The sequence below is a fragment of the Arvicola amphibius genome, chromosome 3, assembly GCF_903992535.2.
Source record: "Arvicola amphibius chromosome 3, mArvAmp1.2, whole genome shotgun sequence".
Lineage (NCBI taxonomy): Eukaryota > Metazoa > Chordata > Mammalia > Rodentia > Cricetidae > Arvicola > Arvicola amphibius.
This window is the reverse complement of record NC_052049.1, coordinates 20,361,034-20,381,537: the sequence shown is the minus strand read 5'-3', so window position 1 is coordinate 20,381,537 and position 20,504 is coordinate 20,361,034.

The window sequence follows — 20,504 nt, the reverse complement described above, 5'->3', positions numbered from 1 at the left end:
AATTCACTGAGCCTCTTCTCCATGACTAAAGCCCTGTGTTAAGCTAAAAGTACTTGCTCTTGAACCCAGGACTTTATGCATACTAGATAAACACTATGTCAAAGAGCTATGTTCACAGGCCTAAAAGTGAGTCTCTAAAATTATATTTTCTTTATATTACTGACCTAAAGGTTCTTTCCTCAAGCAAAGTAAGTAAAATACATAAACGCACACATACTATACATATGCATTTGTGTGTATGTATATATATATATATATATATATATATATATATATAATTACAAGTTAAATGTAGAATGGCATTCTCTATATTAAGTTCAAAACTCAGCCTTTCTTTTCTCTCTCATAACAAAGAGTAAGACATAAACTGGCAGCATGGCCCTTTTGGGTGTGTTCCTTATTTCTATAGCAGAGAGAATGAGGAACCATAGATGTAAGAAACACTTTCATCACCAACAAGATGTAAGACCTTGCTAGCTTCATTTCCCCCTTCCCTGCCCTGCCCCATCATTTCTTAAAATCTACTCAGAAAGATACTTTATCGGACTGTTAAATTCCACGTGGCTGACCGGATTACAAATAGGAAAGACAAAAGCTGAAGGCCACGGGGATTTGCTGTTGTCAGCATGGCGATAAGCTAGTGCTTTATCATCAGAAACTAAAGAGTTCTTAAATGACATCGGCTGCCAGGGTGGTCATAATTTATTGGCCTCTAGAGTCTCTGTGCACGTGTATGTTGCACCTTTCCTAAGCTTTCCTAAGCTATGCTTCTGTTTCATGGGAGTCTGAAACATAAACTCTTAGTAACCCTCCTCCACCAGCTATTTCTCTAATATGAAAAGATTCAGAGCAAACTTGGCACGGACACAAGGTAAACAAACGCTTCCAGAAGAACAAGAAAGTATGTCCAACTGGATGCCATGCAAAAACACAGAGGAATGACTATCCAGAAGAACAAAAAAAATGCTTTGATAGGCCTGAGGCTGAACTGGGAACATCTGCTTTCCAATCATAACATCTTTAGATTGCTACGTCAATGAGTTAAAATGTCTTATGCTTTTTATTTGTAAAGTTTGTACAGTGTAATTTCAAAAAGGCATTCAATTTGTTATCTGCATGTAGCAAGTCACAAAACATTAAACTAAATATATTGCTTAAAATGTTTTTTAGTAACCTTTATGCACTCTATAGGATGATAGATAAAAGAACTGACATCTCTGTTTATTTTATGTACATTTTTGGTTCTGTAAGTCAATTCTGTTTGTCCAGTTTCCTGAAGGTGCATCTGCTAGTGAAGGAGACAACTTCTGAAATGAAACAATGAAAAGAAATCAGGTGAAATATTCTTTAAGTTTAGAGTTTTCTGCAATTATATAGTATTGCCCCCCCCCCCCAGAGTATTTGTTCCTTACCAACATCAATGAGGAAGCCTAAAGTAATGACTTTGTGTATTCTTTTTTAATGTATGCCAAACACCACACTAATTAAACAAGAAGATATAATCAGGCTTGCTGATCTCAGTGCAGGGAATTGCTTAAGCATGCATTAATTGGAGAGTAAACATGTATGTGTTATGTAAGAAATCAAACATGCTCTTCATGACTCACTCTCAGATAGTTAATTACCCCAAGACTCAGAGAAGCAGTTAGAAGCCTTAGGTCAGGTTTCACAAGAGATAGATGGTAAGATGCAGGCAGGTGGTGACAGGGAGAGATATCTCAAAAAGTGACACCTGAGCAGTAAAGATCACCCACCTCAAACACTGGCCAGCAAAGGAATTCCATCATGGAACTCTTCAACAGTGTTGCTATCCCTTCAATATTCAACCAAAATTCCCCTGAGTTCCATGGGTTGTATGCAAGACTGTAACTGGTGTTTTGTGGGCATTAAAGAGTGACAGGCTATAATCGTTCTTCAGGGGAGAACCAGTTCTTAAGAGAGTCCTATAAGGGAAGAGACTCTTGTGTGTCTTGTTGACAGTTGAGGGAATAAGTATTTAGTACTTAAAAGTAGGATTTCATTGAGGGACTACTGGTCAAGATTGGATACCCAAATTCTAAACCACTTCTTCAGGGAAAACTATTATGTTATTGATTGCTTGTGTCTGTGTGTGTTTATATTTGTATGCAAGTGCTTGTGTGTTTGTGTGTGTGTGAGAGAGAGAGACAGAAACAGAGACAGAGACAGAGAGACAGAGACAGAAACAGAGACAGAGACAGAAACACAGACAGAAAGTGTCCTAGAGAGGAAAATAATAACAATTTCTGCTGTGGAACATTATTTTCAGAATGGCTTTGATAATGTTTGCAGACAATTTCTGAGTAAAACGATTCTTGAAGGGACATAACTTAGAATTGAATGATTATTTTTTATTAGTGAGATATTTACAAAAGCTGGGTCATAAATAAATACCTGAAAAATGACTGTCTGGTGGTCTAAATTAATAAGAATATATAGTAATCATTGGGGATAATGCTTCTAACTGTAGTGGGTCTCTTACTAAGTTTATTTTCTTCTCTCCCTTTCTCTGCTCTCCTTTTCCATCTTTCTGCATTCCTTCCTTGTTTCTTTTCCTCCTCCTGCCTTTTCACACATATTCTTAGTTCTTTGTCTAATTTTCTCTTAATGTTAGTTTCTGTAGACATTTTAGTGCTATTATATTTAACTTATATTTTGTGTGTCTTCACTGAAACACTACAGTAAATTGAAAATTTTACAAAATATATAATTGTTCAATCAAGAGATTTCTCAAAAAGTTACATGTAGATTCACCATATGATTGAGCAATTCTAATCCTGGTGTTGGGAGCAGTGAGACCCCAGATCCTGAATTTCTTGTAATTCCCCTGTTCTGAGTGCCTACAGCTGCTCTGAGCACGAGACCTTCAGGAGTTCCTGATGGCAGGAGAGTGGTTTCTGGTGGGTTTGGCTGGGGCGTGGCTATCTCTATATAATCTGCCCCTGAACACAATAAAGGGGGCATTCTTGGGGAATTCAAGGATGACCCCTATCTCTGTATGTGTTTCTGTATTTTAACCTCCTGCCACTTTCCCAAAGCTCAGTGGTAAAAGCACACAGAGCGCAGACACGGGGGCGCAGTGCGCGGCATCCTGGCATATTACCCAGAATATTCTATGTACTACTAAAGAGAAACTCACTCATCTGTGTTCATTACTACTCTATTCTTAAAGCCAGGAAATGAAAACAATCAAGACAGATTGACAAATGGATAATGAAAACTTGGTACATAAGCGCAATGGGACTTTCAGCCATAAAGAAAAATTATGAGATTCATAGATAAATGAATGCAGCTGGGCATAACTCGTTCTGAGGAAGGCATCTCTGACCCAGAAAGACTAATGCTGCATGCTCTCTCTTATATGTGGACAGTGGTTTTCAATCTTCAGATGTATGTTATTTCATTTTTAATTAATTTATTGAAAATTTTGTATCTTAGTACTGAATTTACTTATTTTCCACCCCTCCTCTTCCCCCTCCAACTCTTCCTATGTCTTACCACTCTATCTCAAATTCATGGCCTCTTCTTAAATTATCACAAATACACACACACATGCACACACACACACACACACACACACACCATAAAGTCTATTTAGAGTACCTTCACTTTATATGTATACGTGCTGTGGGCTGACCTCTTGGTACTTTATAATCTATACAATTTTGTGCTTAGATTACAGTATCTATAAAGTCATGAACTAACTAAGGGGCCACTAGTGCTTCAAGTAATGGGATAGGTTGTAGATGGCATAAAGGAGGAATAATGAAACAGGAATGGTTCGAGGATTCGGGCATGGTAGAGCAAGGTAGTTGAGGGAATGTGTGAAGGGAAAGCTGATACTAAAGGGTCTTGAAAATATCGTAAGAAAACTGCTGGTGTGGGAAACGTCTTAAATTAAAAACCTTTATGCAGTTACCAAGTAATGGGCTACCTAGTCTTCCCCAGATACCATAGGCTACTACATGAAAAAGCCCAGTGCAGAGTATGGGCCACCTCTTTTTGAGTTCAACACTAGAGGCACAGGACCCTCAAGCCCATGAACCATATAGGCCATTGTCACTGCTGTTGGTTCCTCTCCAGAACTAGATAATAAAACCCAACTACTGAAGATACTATATTCATGAGACACAGGAGGCAGAGAAATCAAGCTGGTACCCATTTGGAAACTATTTCCCCACTGATTAGCTTTCATACTGCTGGAAGGAACTCTATATGTTACTGGAGGAGAAAAGTCATCAACAGTCTTAAGTAGCTGTGAACAGCCCTGAGAGATACAGTAACAATAGCCAAGCAAGATATGGCCATTGGTACAAAGGAGGCATCAATGTTGGGAGAGTAGCAACTACTTTCTGATTAGATGTAAGTCTGACTTAAAAGATAAAACTCATGTCTGATATTATTAATTGACCCCAAAATTCATGGTTGCCTAGATCACACACCATAAGTTAGAATCTAATATGAATAGTCTCCTAGATAAAAAGCTGAACCCCACGTTGTTTTATTTATACTCAAGATTAGGGTATCTCTCAACTCTAAACATGCAGGGAATTAGACTACTGAGTACTCAGTTCTACATGCAAAATCTATATCACAGTTCTATCTCTAGAGATTCAGCGATCATGTCAAAAGAGCATGGAAATACTGTGAGAGACAGAAAGAGTTAATGTCTTTAAGGTATTTGCTGGACATGACAGAACAGTTGCACACACAATTCACAGTGATTTAGACTGTATGTATATGACGTGTACAAGATTATGTCAGGTGAAGTTCTAGGATGGATGTGGAGGGTGATCATGAAATCCTGTTCTTGGCTAATGTGTTATTGACCATTGATGGATGCTGGGGAGGGAAGAGTCAGTTCTCTCTGTTACTTAGCAATGTGGGCCTTGAGAAGTTATCTTTGCTGCAATGTGCCTAAATGGGCTCAGTGAATATTTTAAGACTATTTTAAGAGAGAGAGAGAGAGAGAGAAAGAGAGAGAGAGAGAGAGAGAGAGAGAGAGAGAGAGAGAGAGAGGATGTTAGAAAGGAGAATTCATGAGAGAATGAGGGATAGGGATGAACTGGTAGAGATAAAATGAATGGGAGGTTAATTTGATAGCCATACACACACATATATAAATAGTACATTAAAATAAAGTTTATAAATATTTAAAGAAAATATTGGCAATATTTGAGTAGTTTATTTATTGCAGACACAGTATTTACTTCATGGTAAATTGTGTTTATAACTTGATGAAATCCTGGGACTTGATATGTGTCTTATCAGAGGATATCTCTTGTTTGTGTCTTCTTTGAGAAGACCCACAATGCTATTCAAGCTAGGGCATAAGAAGGACTCACAAGGGCCTGGCCCTGATTAAAGAATTGTTAATGAGTTCTGGAAAAGACGCCTTCATTTTCTTCATTGATGTAGCTACTAATACATTGTCTATGTTCCAGTAAATAACCCTGACTTATGCTCACAGAAGCAATCTTAGTCATATTCAGCGATAAAAAAGCACAAAAAGACACAAAGCATTAGGAAGATTATAGGAATAGGGTTCAAGTGGGAAAGAGTAAGGATTGAGAAGTAATAGGGGGAAAAAAGTTGTCCCAAACTCAGCATAGGCAGGCAAGGAATTGTGAAAATTTTAGGTAATACTTTTTAAGAAGAATAAATAATGTTTAATTTAATAAAGAAATTACGTTAGGAATGTAGTCATGTTGAAGAACTTCCTCCCAGTGACTTCAGGGATGACTAAAAAAGCAAATATATCTGGGTAAAATCTTATATTCTCCATAGAAATTGCTGCATATCAGTCAAGATTTAGTGAGAGAGACAGAGCTAATATGTGACAGAGAGATGACAGGAAATAGGACGAGGCAATTATAGTCTCTTCAAGCCTAAATCTACCTGTAAAGGTACACGCCCTAAGGAAATAAAGGTCCAAAGAAGACCATACAATAAGAAGACAAGACGAGGGCCTCAGAGCCCCAAGCCAGAATCCAAACAGCCTCAGGCAGAAACCAGGGGCATGAACTTGAATGCTTGCCAATCTTGTTGCCTCATGGAGCTGAACACGGGTGCTTAAAAGTTTATGAACCAGAGATAATAAGGAAAGTTATTATGGTGAAATTAATTTGGGGTCCAGAAGATGCTTTAAGCCAATGAGTTGAACTAGAAGATATATCAAGGAGTTTATTCAACGAAACAGCTACCCTTCACTTCTTTTCACCCTGACAACTTTATTGTTCTTTAGCCAGCAGACTGTATTCCTGGATTTTGTGCTGTTTCCCTAGACTCTAGTTTCATATTACAAATTTAGCTTCTTTAATATGCTGCATTTGTATACAGATACATGCATCATTTTCTTCCCATTTCTTCTTTAGTCCCCCCAAATAAGATAATGTAAGTCAGTTAATTACACTAGCACATTTGTGTCTTGTTTTTATTAGCCAGAATGAGAATGTTAATAGAGCCCTTGATATTCCCACTCATTTCATTAAATATGTAATGCACATTTATAAACATAAATATCTAACATAATGTGCTGAATATTTATGCAATACTTTGCTGCCAAAGTCCATATGTATTTATCCATGGATTTCGAGATAATTTTCAGAATTGATGGAGTTACTGCTATAACACAGTACTCTGTCTCTTTGCATTACCAAAACTTAAGCTATGAATAGCTTCCAACTATTAAGCATGAGGCATTAGCTTTCAGATGAATTCTAAATAAAAACGAAAGCCAATAATTCTTAGGCTATACAGTATAGTGCTATGTTGATACGATATTAACTTCATTCCAAAGTATATTTTAAAATTTGCCAAGGGAAATCTAAGAGTACTTCCACCCTCTCATTAATGAGAAAACTTGCCCCAGGCTCAACAGAAACAAACACGAAATAAAGCAGCAACAACAAAAATAAAAACAAAAAAAGCCCAGCTATAATTATGTATTGTTGTTTTTATCTGCAAACACAAACATTAAACTAGAACCCCAATCTTCCCTTAGTTACATAGGTCTGCAGTTTCCTCTCTGTTTCTAGATTCTCTGCTACTGAAACTAGGCTCACATGTGTAAGAACGACTTTTAAAAAAATATGTAGAATTCAGAGTAACTCCACTCTCCTGGGTGACAAATAGAAATGATACAGGAATACAGGTGAATTAAAGAGAAGTATTTTAGTAGTTTGACAAGGATTAGATAGAAATTAGTGAGCTTAAGTCCAAATGTCTGTCTATCGTTTCTCAAATCAGACTAATATGGTCAAGTGATGGATAGCTCATGCTACAGCATGCAGATTAGCAAGAACACTTAGAATTATCAAGCCTTACACAAAACTTTCATCTGTGGTGTTTTCTTCTGTGGTGTTAATAAAAAAGACCTATAAGCATTGCAAGGATAAAGTGGCAGAAAAGATGGACAGCTACAAGAGTTATAAAATCTTAGACTGAGTGAATAAGATTAACTGCCTCTAAAGCAAAGGAAATTTGATCGATCTCATCCAGTTTCACCAGGGCCATGAGTGTTAGGGCTGAAAAGTGTTACATTTGTACCAACACCTGAACAGAATATAACAGGCATTAACAAAGCCTAATACTTATTCAAAAGAACATGCACCTAAGGGATATTTATTAATCACATATTTGTTTTTGAGAAATTGTAAAAGGCTAGGTTTAAATAAGGAATAAGGTAGTTTCCTACTTTTCATGAATCTGAAGATTAGTGGAAAGCACATGCAAGAATCTAATTATAAGATTAATCTTAATGTCCTCTATTAAGCTCAACAGAATGTTCATAGATAATCTCACGATTGTGTATGAAAACTCACATATATCTCTCACACATACGTAGAAAAGCTTACATTTACATATATGTGCTATTTTACATGTGTATTTCATAGCATAAACTGATATTAAAATTATTGATTTTTCTATAACAGAGTGAGAGTAGCTAATAGTCTTCTTGGACACTTATTTATAAACAAACTCAACTGAAAAATAATGAAATAAAAGAGATGTCACATACACAGTGGGCTGTTCATGCTTGTAATTTTTAGTGCTCAATGTCACTGTAATAAATTGTACATAATGCAAACCTTAATTAGTATGTATTTTAATTACTCTCTGTTCTCAAAAATAGCTATGCTTGGACTAACCAATTGTACTGGCTGTGTGAACTCATACAACTTTTGGAATGGATTCTGCTACTTTATCTCTAACGTATCTCTATGGGGATAACTATTATACTGCTCTCACTTGCACTGTCTCCAAGGTCTTATTAAGCCCACACTAATATTACTGACCACAAGTAATTTTCTGAAGATTCCCAGGGCATCCTGCCTCCAAAGTCAAGCTCAGGTGTCTTCTGGGATTGTTTTTCCATTGTACATAAACCTCCACTCTCTCTAATTGTCATTTTATTGCATTCTCATCATTTTAATGTTTTTTATCAGGACAATTATCACAATGTAAAATAATAATGCTTTGTACCTTATATTATCAGTTGATTCTCCTCCCTGGACCCATGCTCGACGAAGGTGTGTAATTTGTGTGCTTCACTAGAGATGATGCCAGATCTCAGCTGAGAGCCTGGTAAACACACAGTAGGCCTTTGGATACTTACTGTAGGTAAGCACATCTAAAGAAACGTATCCAGTGTTATAGTTAACATGACAAGATTCAATAAATGTTATTGCTCTCAGTTTTAACCCTACTCTTCTTACAGTTCTAGACTAGCATTTTTAAAAAGGCTGTCTTGTCTCTAGAAACCACAGGGAAACCCTGTCTCGAAAAACCAAAAAAAAAAAAAAAAAAAAAAAAAAAAAGGCTGTCTTTTTACAGCACTGCTTTATTCATGAAAAAATTTAATCAGAGAAAAGCCAGGCTTTTTCTACAAACAGCTTTCCAATCTAGACCCAAAGTCTTGTTCTCATTTGATCTGGGGTTGTGTTCCCTAGATGTATGCTCTTGACCAAATTATTGTCTGTACTGATTAATCCCTTACTCCTGCTTCCCATAATGCACTTTATAACACTCCAGATTCAGTTTAAATCAGGACACTGGGAAATCCTGTTGAAGGGAGAACTCTGGTAGTAAATTCACCTAGAGACTTTTCTACTCTCAGCAAAAGAAGAAAAAAAAAGAAGATAAGCATGTGCCCTGATATTAACTGTTATAGAAGATAATTGTAATTAGCTTTAAGCTTGAAAAATTTGAAGATATTATCATACTGAGAAACCAGATGTTAATGATCCCATTTGATCAATGAGCTCTTATGACTGTGTGACCATTCACTCTGAACCTTCCCAGACTTCTCTCTAAAACATTTTATCTATTTTGTAATCAAAGTATTATTTCTTTCAACCATTTTGGCAATGTATTTCTCTTCAAACACCCTATGGGAAAAATGTCTTCTTTTGTACATCTGAGTTAGTTCTTGCACAAAAAAAAAATGGTCAATAATTTTAGGTTAATTGAATGAATTCCATGTCACACTGAAGAATGCTGGTTCAATTTTATGACCTGTCTTTACAAGGCAGGTACTGATCCCATTAACAAAATTGCTCATTGGCAATTAGCACCATTAAGATAAATTAAATTAATGCATCAGATGTCCGTTTCTTTATTCTTCTGAAAGCTGGCTTTAATGATTAGAAACTTCGCCAAATTAACAACATTTACTAGATTAATTCTTATGTTTTCATCTAAACATTTATTTAAAATAAAAGATCAGATAAAATGACACCGGTGTTATTTCTACTGGTAAATTTATTCAAGTAGAACCTTTTGTAAAATTATTTTAGGGAAAATATTCTCAGTGGTAATCCACATATATTAATATGACAGAATAGTTGTTTATTTAATCACTGAGTGTTGATATTAAATTGACATGAAAGTATAGATATACTTTATCAATATATTACTCATTTTATCCTTTACAAATAGTAAGATGCTATTTACCTGGGAATTTGTGCAAGAGCAAAAGATAGAATTCATCTTAGGTTATTAATGCCATTCAGAGTTCATACTAAAATTTATAAAAAAGAAAATTAAGAGCTCTGTCTCCCATTATAGTTCTCAAAATAATGTTGAAAATTCCCTTTCCTATTTTAAGCAGTTTCCATAGTGTTTTAGTTAATTTTCTCAGTTTGAGAAAATTAATATTGCCTAACAGTTGGTTAAATCCTAAGTCAAGCACCAAAAACTTGCTTCTGGACAGGTTCCCCTCCCCCCCCCCCAACTTTAGTTTCCACGCTAACGCATCTGTCCCCTTTGAGAAGATGGAAGGGACGTGTTCTTTTCCTCTGTAACTTTCTGCTTTTGTTTCTATACAAACCACTCGGGTCTCCAGAAAGCTCAGGTGTGAGGAAAAGTGGCAAACCTCTGCTTTTGTGCACCTTCCATTTCTATTCCTTTCTTAGGCCACACCCTGCAGTGTCAGGAACAGAACTAACAGCTTTTCACAGATGACACTGCCATCCTTACACTCTCACTCAACCCTAAAGGGACTTGATTTCTTGCTCTTGTCATTGGTAGTGTGACCTCAATATCCGCATATTACGGTGGACTCAGGGTCTCCCTTCATAGCAGGTGCTTTCATAGGCAGAGATAAAAGCATGTTTTTTGTATTGTTATAGGAATTTAGCTAGTTGCAAAGATTGGATTGGGCTATATTTCCCCACTCTTAATTAAATTCTCATCTCTTTTATAGGAATGGAAATTGACAAGATTTCTTTTAAAAGTCTAAGTGAAAACCACAAGGGAAATCTAAATCCTGGGGCTTCTTGTTTACTTTCTGGGAAGGTATACATATAAGATTACTATGTCTTTCAAAGTCATCAGGATGTGCAGGATTAGTTTTCCTGATATCAAAGAGATAGATGTCTGACAATTTAATGTAGTTATATGCACTTATTTTACTTCTGCTCTAGTCCTGTATGATTGTTTCAGCTTTAGTATTTATTTCCCCTTTTAAAATATGGATACAGCTTCCTGAAAGATTTGACAATTAATTTTAATTCTTCTGAATACGTTTTACTTAATCTGTTTGAAGTGTTTTTGTTATGCCGAAGTTTAAGAGACTTGTATTCCTGACTGTCTTGGACTAGTTTCAAGGCTATCTCCTATATGTATGGCACTTTGCATTTTTGCAAAAATCTGTTTTAAAAATTGCTTACTCATGCATTTTTAAATTAATTACTATTATTTATTTATTTATAAAACTATCATTTTTCATTTTATATACCAATCCCCGTTCCCACCACTTTCCTCCTAATGTTCCCTCCACGTTTACCCCCATTTAAACCCTCACCCACTCCTCAAGAGGGTAAAGCAAATTGCTTGGAGGAAGGACCAAGGCCTTCCTTACCATTTCTAGGCCGAGTGAGGGATCCCTCCAAAGAGAATGGTTTCCAAAATATCAATACAAGCAGTGGGGATAAATCCTGGTCCCACTGCCAGTGGCTCTGTATTCTGCCCCAGCCATACAACTGTCACCCACATTCAGAATGCCTAGTTTAATCCTCTGCTGGTTCCTTCTCTGTCTGACTGGAGTTGGTGAGCTCCTATCAGTCATTTGAGTGTCCTCTACTGAGAATTCTGTTTAGATATGTACCCCACTTTTAAAATCACATTTTATATATATATATATATATATATATATATATATATATATATATATATAAAACTTCTTATGTTCTTTATATGTTTTGAATATTATTCTCTTATCAGATGTGAAGTTGGAATAAAAACTTCTTATTCCTTAGGTTGCCATTTTGTCTGATTGGTGATGTCCTTTGCCCTACAGAAGCTTTTCAGTTTCCAGAGGTCCTGTTTTTATCTTAAAGCCTATGCTATTCATATTCCATAAAAAAGTCTTCACATATGCCAATGCATTCAAGATTCAAGGCTATTTTTCATTGTCTGTTCTATACCAGGTTCAGTGTACCTTGCTTTGTGTTGAGGTCTTTGATCCATTTGGACTTGAGTTTTATGCAGGATGATATTTTTTCCCAGTATGTATTTCTGACTTCTTTATCGAAAATCAAAGGTCCACATGTTCTTGCGTTTAATTCTTGGTCCAAAATTAGATTTCATAAATTAACATATTTGGTTTTGTGCAATTTGAAATCAAGTGATACATTCTGGGTTTCTTTAAAGCTTTAGGATGATTTAAGCTGTTCTTTTCTCTATATGAAGTTCAGAATTTTCCTTTCAAGGCATGTAAAAAATTCTGTTGGAATTTTGATGGGTATTGCATTGGTTCTTTAGATTGCTTTGGGTATGATGGACATTTTTATTATGTTAATCCTACCAATCCATGAATACAAGAGATCTTTCTATCTTCTGATAAGTTCTTCAATTATTTCTTCAAAGACTTGATATGTTTACCATGCAAGTTCTATTGTTGCTTGCTAGAGTTACCTCAATAAGCTTTCTTTAGCTTGGAGTTTTTTTTTTTTATTGGATTTTTAATAATAAGAGTGGGGCTACCTATGATTCTTTTTATGTCTGCTTAAACCTATTTCCTCCTACTGGGATGCCTCCTCCAGTCTTGATATGAAGGTATATGTCTTGTCTTATTGGATCTTATTATGTTAAGGTCAGTTGATATCACTGGGAAGTTGCTCTTTTCTTAAGGGAATCAGCAGAAGAGGAGTGGATCCAGGGGAGAGAGGCAGTGTGGGGGGTTGTTTTGAGGATCAGAGAAGGGGAGGGAGGTGAGAGAGGGGACACTGTAGTTGGGATGTATTGTTTGAAAAAACAAACACCAGACACACATACAAACAAACAAAATATATTATCCCTGAGGCTCTCCATTTCAGGATTCTGAGTTACCACAGGGGTAGAAGCTGAAACAGACAATTGCAAGGTGATTCAGAGTTAGATATAAGGAGGCTAACATCGGATACTTTTAATCAAACACTAACAATTGCAGGTGACTCATGGTTAAGTATGAGAGGGTTATACTAGAATACATTTGAGCTTATTTTAGTGTTGAATGGCTGCCCCTTGTTATAAGTCAAAGCCACTACTGCTAATATAGAACTACTCTAAAGACAAACACATTCCCCAAGGAGAGTTCCTACATTTTAGTTTTAAGTTCATTAAGTTTAATCTTGGCAGTAGATGCCAAGAACTGGCTGGCCTAAAATTTCTATATTGAGACTTAGAGAGGTTTTTTTTTTTATTTTTATGTCCTCTAAAAATATTTTATCTCTGTCATTAGGGTGTAAAATATGATCTATTTGCTAGAATACAAGATACTGTTCAGAAATAGTGTTTACTATCTGAATTTATAACAGTCAGTTAGTTTTTCCTACTACAGAGTTTATGGTGAATTTATCCTGAACTTTCTTCCATTTTTGCCCTATAAATTTTGATGATATTTTATTTAGTAAAAAGAGATTTATAGTATTTATATCCTTTTCAGTTTTTAATCTTTTTATCATTTCAAATGTTAATATCTCAATTTTTTAATCAACCTAAGTGTCGCATTGCAATCCACTTGTATTAAGTGCTTTGGTGTACACTTAAATATAGCTTAATATTTACTAATCTTCATGTTGTAATATATGTTCAATTTACCTTTGGAAGTCTTTTGGAAGATGACTATTAAGATTTTATTTCTGTGTGTTATCCTTTATATACAGCTAACATAACTTTTTTTGATTCATCAACTTTAAAAATAGAGGTCTGATCTCCAAAATATACAAAGAACTCTAGAAATTGGTCATCAAAAGAGCAAATAATGCAATTAAAAAAATGGAGTACAGATCTAAACATAGAACTCTCAATAGTGGAATCTAAAATGGCTGAAAGACATTGAAGGAAATGTTTAACATCCTTAGTCATCAGAGAAATGCAAATCAAAATAATTCTGAGAATCCATCTTACACCTGTTAAGAATGGCCAAGATCAAAAACACTGATGATAACCTATGCTGGAAGGTTGTGGGGAAAAGGGAGCACTTCTGCATTGCTGGTGGAAATGCAAGCTGGTACAACCCCTTTAGATGTCAGTGTGGTGATTTCTCAGAAAATTAGGGAACAACCTTCCTCAAGACACTGTAATACCACTTTTGGGTATTGTACTGCCCAGTCTTGGTCTCTGGCCTCCATCGTTGGCAGCCCTGTCCCTGTGCCCGTCAAGCCTTGACCAGTTCCAGAGGAGGATCAAGACAGCCTGCTAAAATCTTGACCACTCCCCCAGTCTAGTCATGATGGTGCACATCAACAGTAAATAGTAAATTCTGGGCTTAAAGGTAGAAAGCACCTGTTCTGTTTTGTAATTTTTTTATTTGTGTGTCCATATAAGATATTTGATCATATTTTTCCTCTCCACCAACTCCTCCCTATCCATGCAACTTTATGTTCTCTCTCCCTCCCTCCTTCTGTCCACTCTGTCTTAAAAAATAAACCCACAAAACCACAAACATGAAAATCAAAACAAGCAAGCAAAAGATCAATTAGACAAAAAAATCCCAAAAGGACACAAAAAGTCTAAACTGAGCATGCATGTAGGTAGATACACACAGCCAAGAAAAAAAAAGAAAACAAAAGAAACAATCAGAAAAAAAAAAACCCAAACATCAATGAGGTTTGCTTTCTATTGTTCAGCTATTCTTAGGAATGAGGCCTGACCCTGAGTGTCGTTCATATACTCTTCTACCCTTTTGATTGGGTTAGAACCTGGTATCCTTCCAGTGCAGGGATCACGTCTGATTGGAACCTGTACATGTCTTTTGCATGTTGCCACAGTCTCTGTGATTTCATATGTGATCAGTACTGCCGTATCTAGAAGACACTGATTCCTTGTGCTCACCCACCAGCTCTGTTTCTTACAATCTTTCTATTTATTTTGCATAGGTTCTTGATCTTTGAGGGGAATGGGTTGATAAAGATACCCCACTTTGTACCTAGTCTTCCAACGCCTGCCACTCTCTGACAATTTTCTAGTTGTTGGCCTCTGATAATTTCCATCTACTGCAAAGAAAAAGCTTCTCTGCAGAGGAAATGAATAAAGGACTGATCTATAAGTAAATCAATATATAACTAGGAGTCATTTTATTGATATATTATTTTGGTAGTATTAGGTTTCTCCAGGTCCATACCCTATAATGTCATGCTGTATTTCCTTCCTGAGACATTGATTCTCCTAGTTTGGAAGCATTTACCACTACATTGAAATTTACTTAGAATCTTTTGGTCTCAGGTCTTCAAACTTACGAAGAAACTGTATACAATTGTTTCTTTGGGAATTAGACTTACAAATGGTAGATTATGGGATTGCTCAATTATTATAGTCATATTGAGTCAGATTCTCTTACTAAATCTCTTTCTAGATATCTATATCTCTATCTATCTATCTATCTATCTATCTATCTATCTATCTATCTATCTATCTATCTATCATCTATCTATCTATCTATCTATACTATATTGACTCTGTTTTACAGGATACTAATGTACTTCCCTTGAAGTTAAGCCTACTGGAATATTGTAGATGGAGCGGCAGGGCTGCGTCCCACCACCCAGTTAGCTTTACATCTGAAATAATTACACAGAAACTGTATTCATTTAAACACTGCCTGGCCCATTAGTTTCAGCCTCTTATTGGTTAATTCTCACATCTTCCTTTAACCCATATTTAGTAATCCGTGTAGCACCACGATGTGCTCTCTTACCAGGAGAGATCTTAACCTGCCTCCATCTCAGAGAGAAGAGGCATGGCGACTCACTATGGTGACTGCCTGAAGCGTCTGCCTCACTGCCTTCTACCCAGCATTCTGTTCTGTTTACTCCGCCTACCTAATTTTCTGTCCTATTAAAGGGCCGAGGCAATTTCTTTATTAACCAATGAAAGTAACACATAGACACTCCTCCATCAGAATATTCATTATATCCACTGACAAACTAACAGAATCTATGGCAGACCCAATGGCTATAGCAGTCCATTTCCAGTAAATGCTAAGGTAATAGAAAAAGTTGTCAGTATAAATACATATACACACATAGAAAAAAAACAATCACATACACATACATACACACACAAACACACACACACATACTCACACACACACATATATATCTTAGTATGTATTATATTATGAGCTAGTCAAAACTGAGTCAAGTTCTAAGTATAGATTATTGATATTAATTATTAATTAATGGTGAATTAGAAAAGTACAACCTTTTTTGACTGGAAAAGTGTTCACAAAAATTTTTGAACAAAAATTCTTTGCTGTATAGTGAGTCAAACAGGATTCTATTATACTGGAAGGTTTTGAAAAAATAATTCTCAGAGTATAATCACATGTGATTTCATGAAGAAGTCTTTGGGGAGGTATTGAATATAATCAAATTAAATACCTGATGAGAAAAAGCAAGGTGTCGATTACATGCAAATATCTAGAGAGGGTGATATGATTTCACAAAGAACTCTATGGTAAGCTCAGAATGAAATTTTAAAAACTAAAATCTAAAAAGGATATAATCAAGAAGCAAGCATGTCCCGAATAATGAACTGTCATTTAAAGAGGATCAAAGGAAAACCAGTGAAGGACGAGAAAGGTAATTTTAGTATGGTAAAAATAACAATCAGAAAGAGCCAAAACTCAGTCAGCCAATTCCTTGAGCTATACATTTATAATACTAATAATAATGAGAAAGAAAGAAAACTCCTTCTTGTATCTAATTTTTTTATTATTAAAGAAAAGAGTTATCATTTAAATGGGAAAGTTAGCACTTGCTGTTGGTAAGAACACATTCAACCAAAAGTAACAGAAAAATTGTTAGAGTGTAAGCCCATTACTCTTCATAGTCACAACTATCTTCTTTAGACTCTGAAAGACTAAACTACATGGTAGTTAAAATACAAAATTATCATCTTTAAAATTAGAAAATGCATAGAAAAATTGGACAAATGCATTTGCAAGTGTGAGATCATATAAATATAATTACATATATGTTGATATATGTATGTATGTACACACACACACATATATATATATATATATATATAAATTAGCATTATTGCATACCAAGATCTTGATTCAGGGGTTGAAAGATTTTCCAGAGTCTAATAACAAAATAACAGTATTGGAGGACCTCTAAAGCAGGGTGGTGTTGATGAGGAACTAATACAAATTCATTAAATACGTCACACCAGGCTAGTTCAATTGTCTTTTTTGACATGGATAAGATAGTGTAAGTTCAGAGAAGTGCTGCAGACTGAAAGAAAATTATTTTCAATAAGCTGTTTGACAGAGCTTCACATGACACCCTGCTGTGTAGAATGGAGAAATGTACACAGCATGGCAAATTGGGTAAATGAACAAGACCAAAGAGCAATCAACAGGACTCAAGTTCAAGTCATTCTGACATGTTCCATGAGTTTTCAGTGGCTGTCTCCCTTGTCATATTGTTATGAATTGGATGCAAACTCTGATAAGATTCTTAATATATTTGTGCAGACATAAAGCTGAAAATAAAAACTGATATTGTGGACAATGAATTCTCTATTCCAAAAGATATTTGTAGGCTCAAAAAATGGACTAAATGGAGAAGCTTAAAATACAAAGCCTTCTCAGCTTGATCGATCACCTTCCTGGACCTGGGGGGAGTTGGGAGGACATTGGTCTTAGCATAGAGTGGGGAACCCTGATGGCTCCTTGGCCTTGAGAAGGAAGGAGGGGAGGTATGGGTGGAGGGGAGGGGAGGGAAGGGGAAGAAGGACGGGAGGGAAGGGGGAGGAGGAGGGGAGGGAAGGGGGAGGAGGAGGGAAGGAGATGGAAATTTTTAAATATATATATAAAAAAAATAAACCATGAAAAAAAAATACAAAATAATGGAGCATGATGGGTAGACAAAAGTGCATAAAATTGAAGGAGGAAGAGGAAGATAAAGTACAAATGACAGATTTGTTAGCCTACTGAGAAGAGAATAAAAATGCTAATTAGGAGAGAGATTTTAAAGAATAAACACTATAATCCAAATATGTTAATTCATGCCAATCATTAATAAAGAACTGGACTCAAAGTTGTCTACTTAAATTATCAGGCTTTTCAGTATTTCTCTAAACCTTCAGCTTAAATTGAGACATATTCTAAATTCTTTTTCTTTTTTATAATAATAATGGATTATAACCAGTGGTACAATGAGGCATAGAAAGCATTATGGCTTCTGCCTTGGTCCCTGGAAAGTTCATTCTGAATGAACCACATTGTCATATAAGCCAGAATTTTACCACGCAATCAGGTGTTCAGATTCACCGCACTGACAGGAATGACCCTGACCAGACAAGGCATAAGAGATGGGATCTGAGAAGCCTCTAAGTGACACCAGCCTGACTCGAAATCTGATTGTGACCACATGTAAGAACTTTAGCAATAACTGTCCAGCTGTGTCTGTCCATCCCCAGACACATGAGAAGCAATAATACATTTTATTAGACACTCATTTTAACAGCAGCTTACTACAATGCAGAGATAATTGGAATGAGGGAAAATTGAATTTAGTTTCTGTGTACTTTGCTATAACTATGATCTGTGTATGATGGAAATGGCTGGGAGGGGAGCCATTTTCCTTTTCTCTTATTTCAGGTGATACAACATAGAGAATATGTTGCTGCACTCAGACATCTGTGCTGGATTTACCAAGTTTACTTACAAAATTTTCCCAAAAGAGAGGAAAATGATAATTATGGTAAATATTTGTAAGAGAAATGCCAACCAACACAGAACACTTAGTTTGGAAAAAGAATAAGTACAGACACAGTATAACTGATTTATGCGTATTGACTAAATGCCTCTCCTACTTATCATTGAACCAACTCATTATTAAGTTAAGAAAAATCAGAGAGACATATTTTTCTGTTTGATAATTCCAGTTTCTGTTGTGGTTACACTTGGCAATGTCAACTATTTCCTTAGAGAATTCTTACCTAAATAGTGTTTTCATCCAAACAACACTCAGCAATAACTTGAATCTTACTATAATTTTTATTGGTACTACAAAAGCAAAATATCCCTTTCAGAACACAGTTTGCTTCCTTGACTGATGAATGAAGTACTTTCCAGTACAGGAAGCTAAGGTTAGCTAAATCTTTTTGGTCTCACATAGTATTCAGAAAGAGCTGTCACTATGCATTGACCCTGTCGGAAACGCAGCTGTGGCCTTGAAGACAAAGTCATTAGGCTGAAATTCACAGTGCTGGTTAAAATTAAAGGACAAATTTTGTTCTAGTTCATGGAGAGGTATATTAAAAGAAAACAGGAGAAGAAAACTATTGAAAAATGAAGGAGGCAAGGTTAAGTGTTTTTGATCATGTTCTTTGCAATTTTGCATATAACGCAAATAACCATCCAATGTTTTATATTTTGGTAGCCATTTTCATTCTGGAATAATCACATTTATTGTTTAATGCCTTACAAATTACCTGTGTAATTAATCAAATGAGAATTAAATGTCTGTTTCCCAAGTATTGCCATAGAGTTTGAATACTCTAGTGAAAACTCATACATCTAAGTGATGTCTTTCCCTGTGAATACTCTATGATCTGAATCTTGGAACTCGATTTCTGACTCTAGTTCTCTCACTCTCCTTTCCTGTTTGTGTTTATAGCTTTTCACTGTGTGAAGAACCAGCCCAGACATGTATGTGTATGCCAGCATTCCAATTATTTTTACACCTATATTTTTATATTTGAGAATTCCATATGTGCATGGAAATGATTATAACCAAATCCTTTTTTCATCTTTCCAACTTCCTTCAGATTCTCCAGAACTTGGTCCATTCCCAGATACTAGGCATTTTATTTTATTTTTCCCTAACACCTAAGTCCAATTAGGGTTTCCCATATAGTTTTTATAAGTATGGGAATGTCCAATGAAGCATGGAAAAGAATGAACTTCCCAGGTACTATAATAATGGACCAACACATTTCATTTTATTTCAACAACTCAATTATTGTAATATTTATAGAAGCACATGAAGATGAATGCACTACATTTTTAATATGTGCTTTTTATAGTTTATTTGATTATGTTACTCATTATATAGAGTATTTGAGACATTGTTTATGACACAGAAACCAAGAAGAGAAAAACTCATTTTAGCCTCATGAAATATCACAGAGGGAAAAAAAAGAAAGCAAGGGTTGGAAGATAAGCGTGAGGACTACATGATACTGTCTTCTTGAAATAACTCAGCCACTCTCATCATTAACTCATGTAGCTTCGGTGGTCTGCAATCATCTAGTACAAGAATAGGATCTGTCAGTAGCCACCTATGCATGTGGGTGGAGCTCATGGGGTTCCACATTCCCTGCAGAAGGATTTCAGAGTAGGAAGAGCCAGTATCTTCAGATGTGCACACAATGATGAGCCCACCAGGCCACATTAGAAAATGTCATACCATGGTCACACAGACAGACATAGTAAAAGGCAGAGAATCATAAGAAAGTGCAAATTCATAAAAAAGAAAAGGATCCTC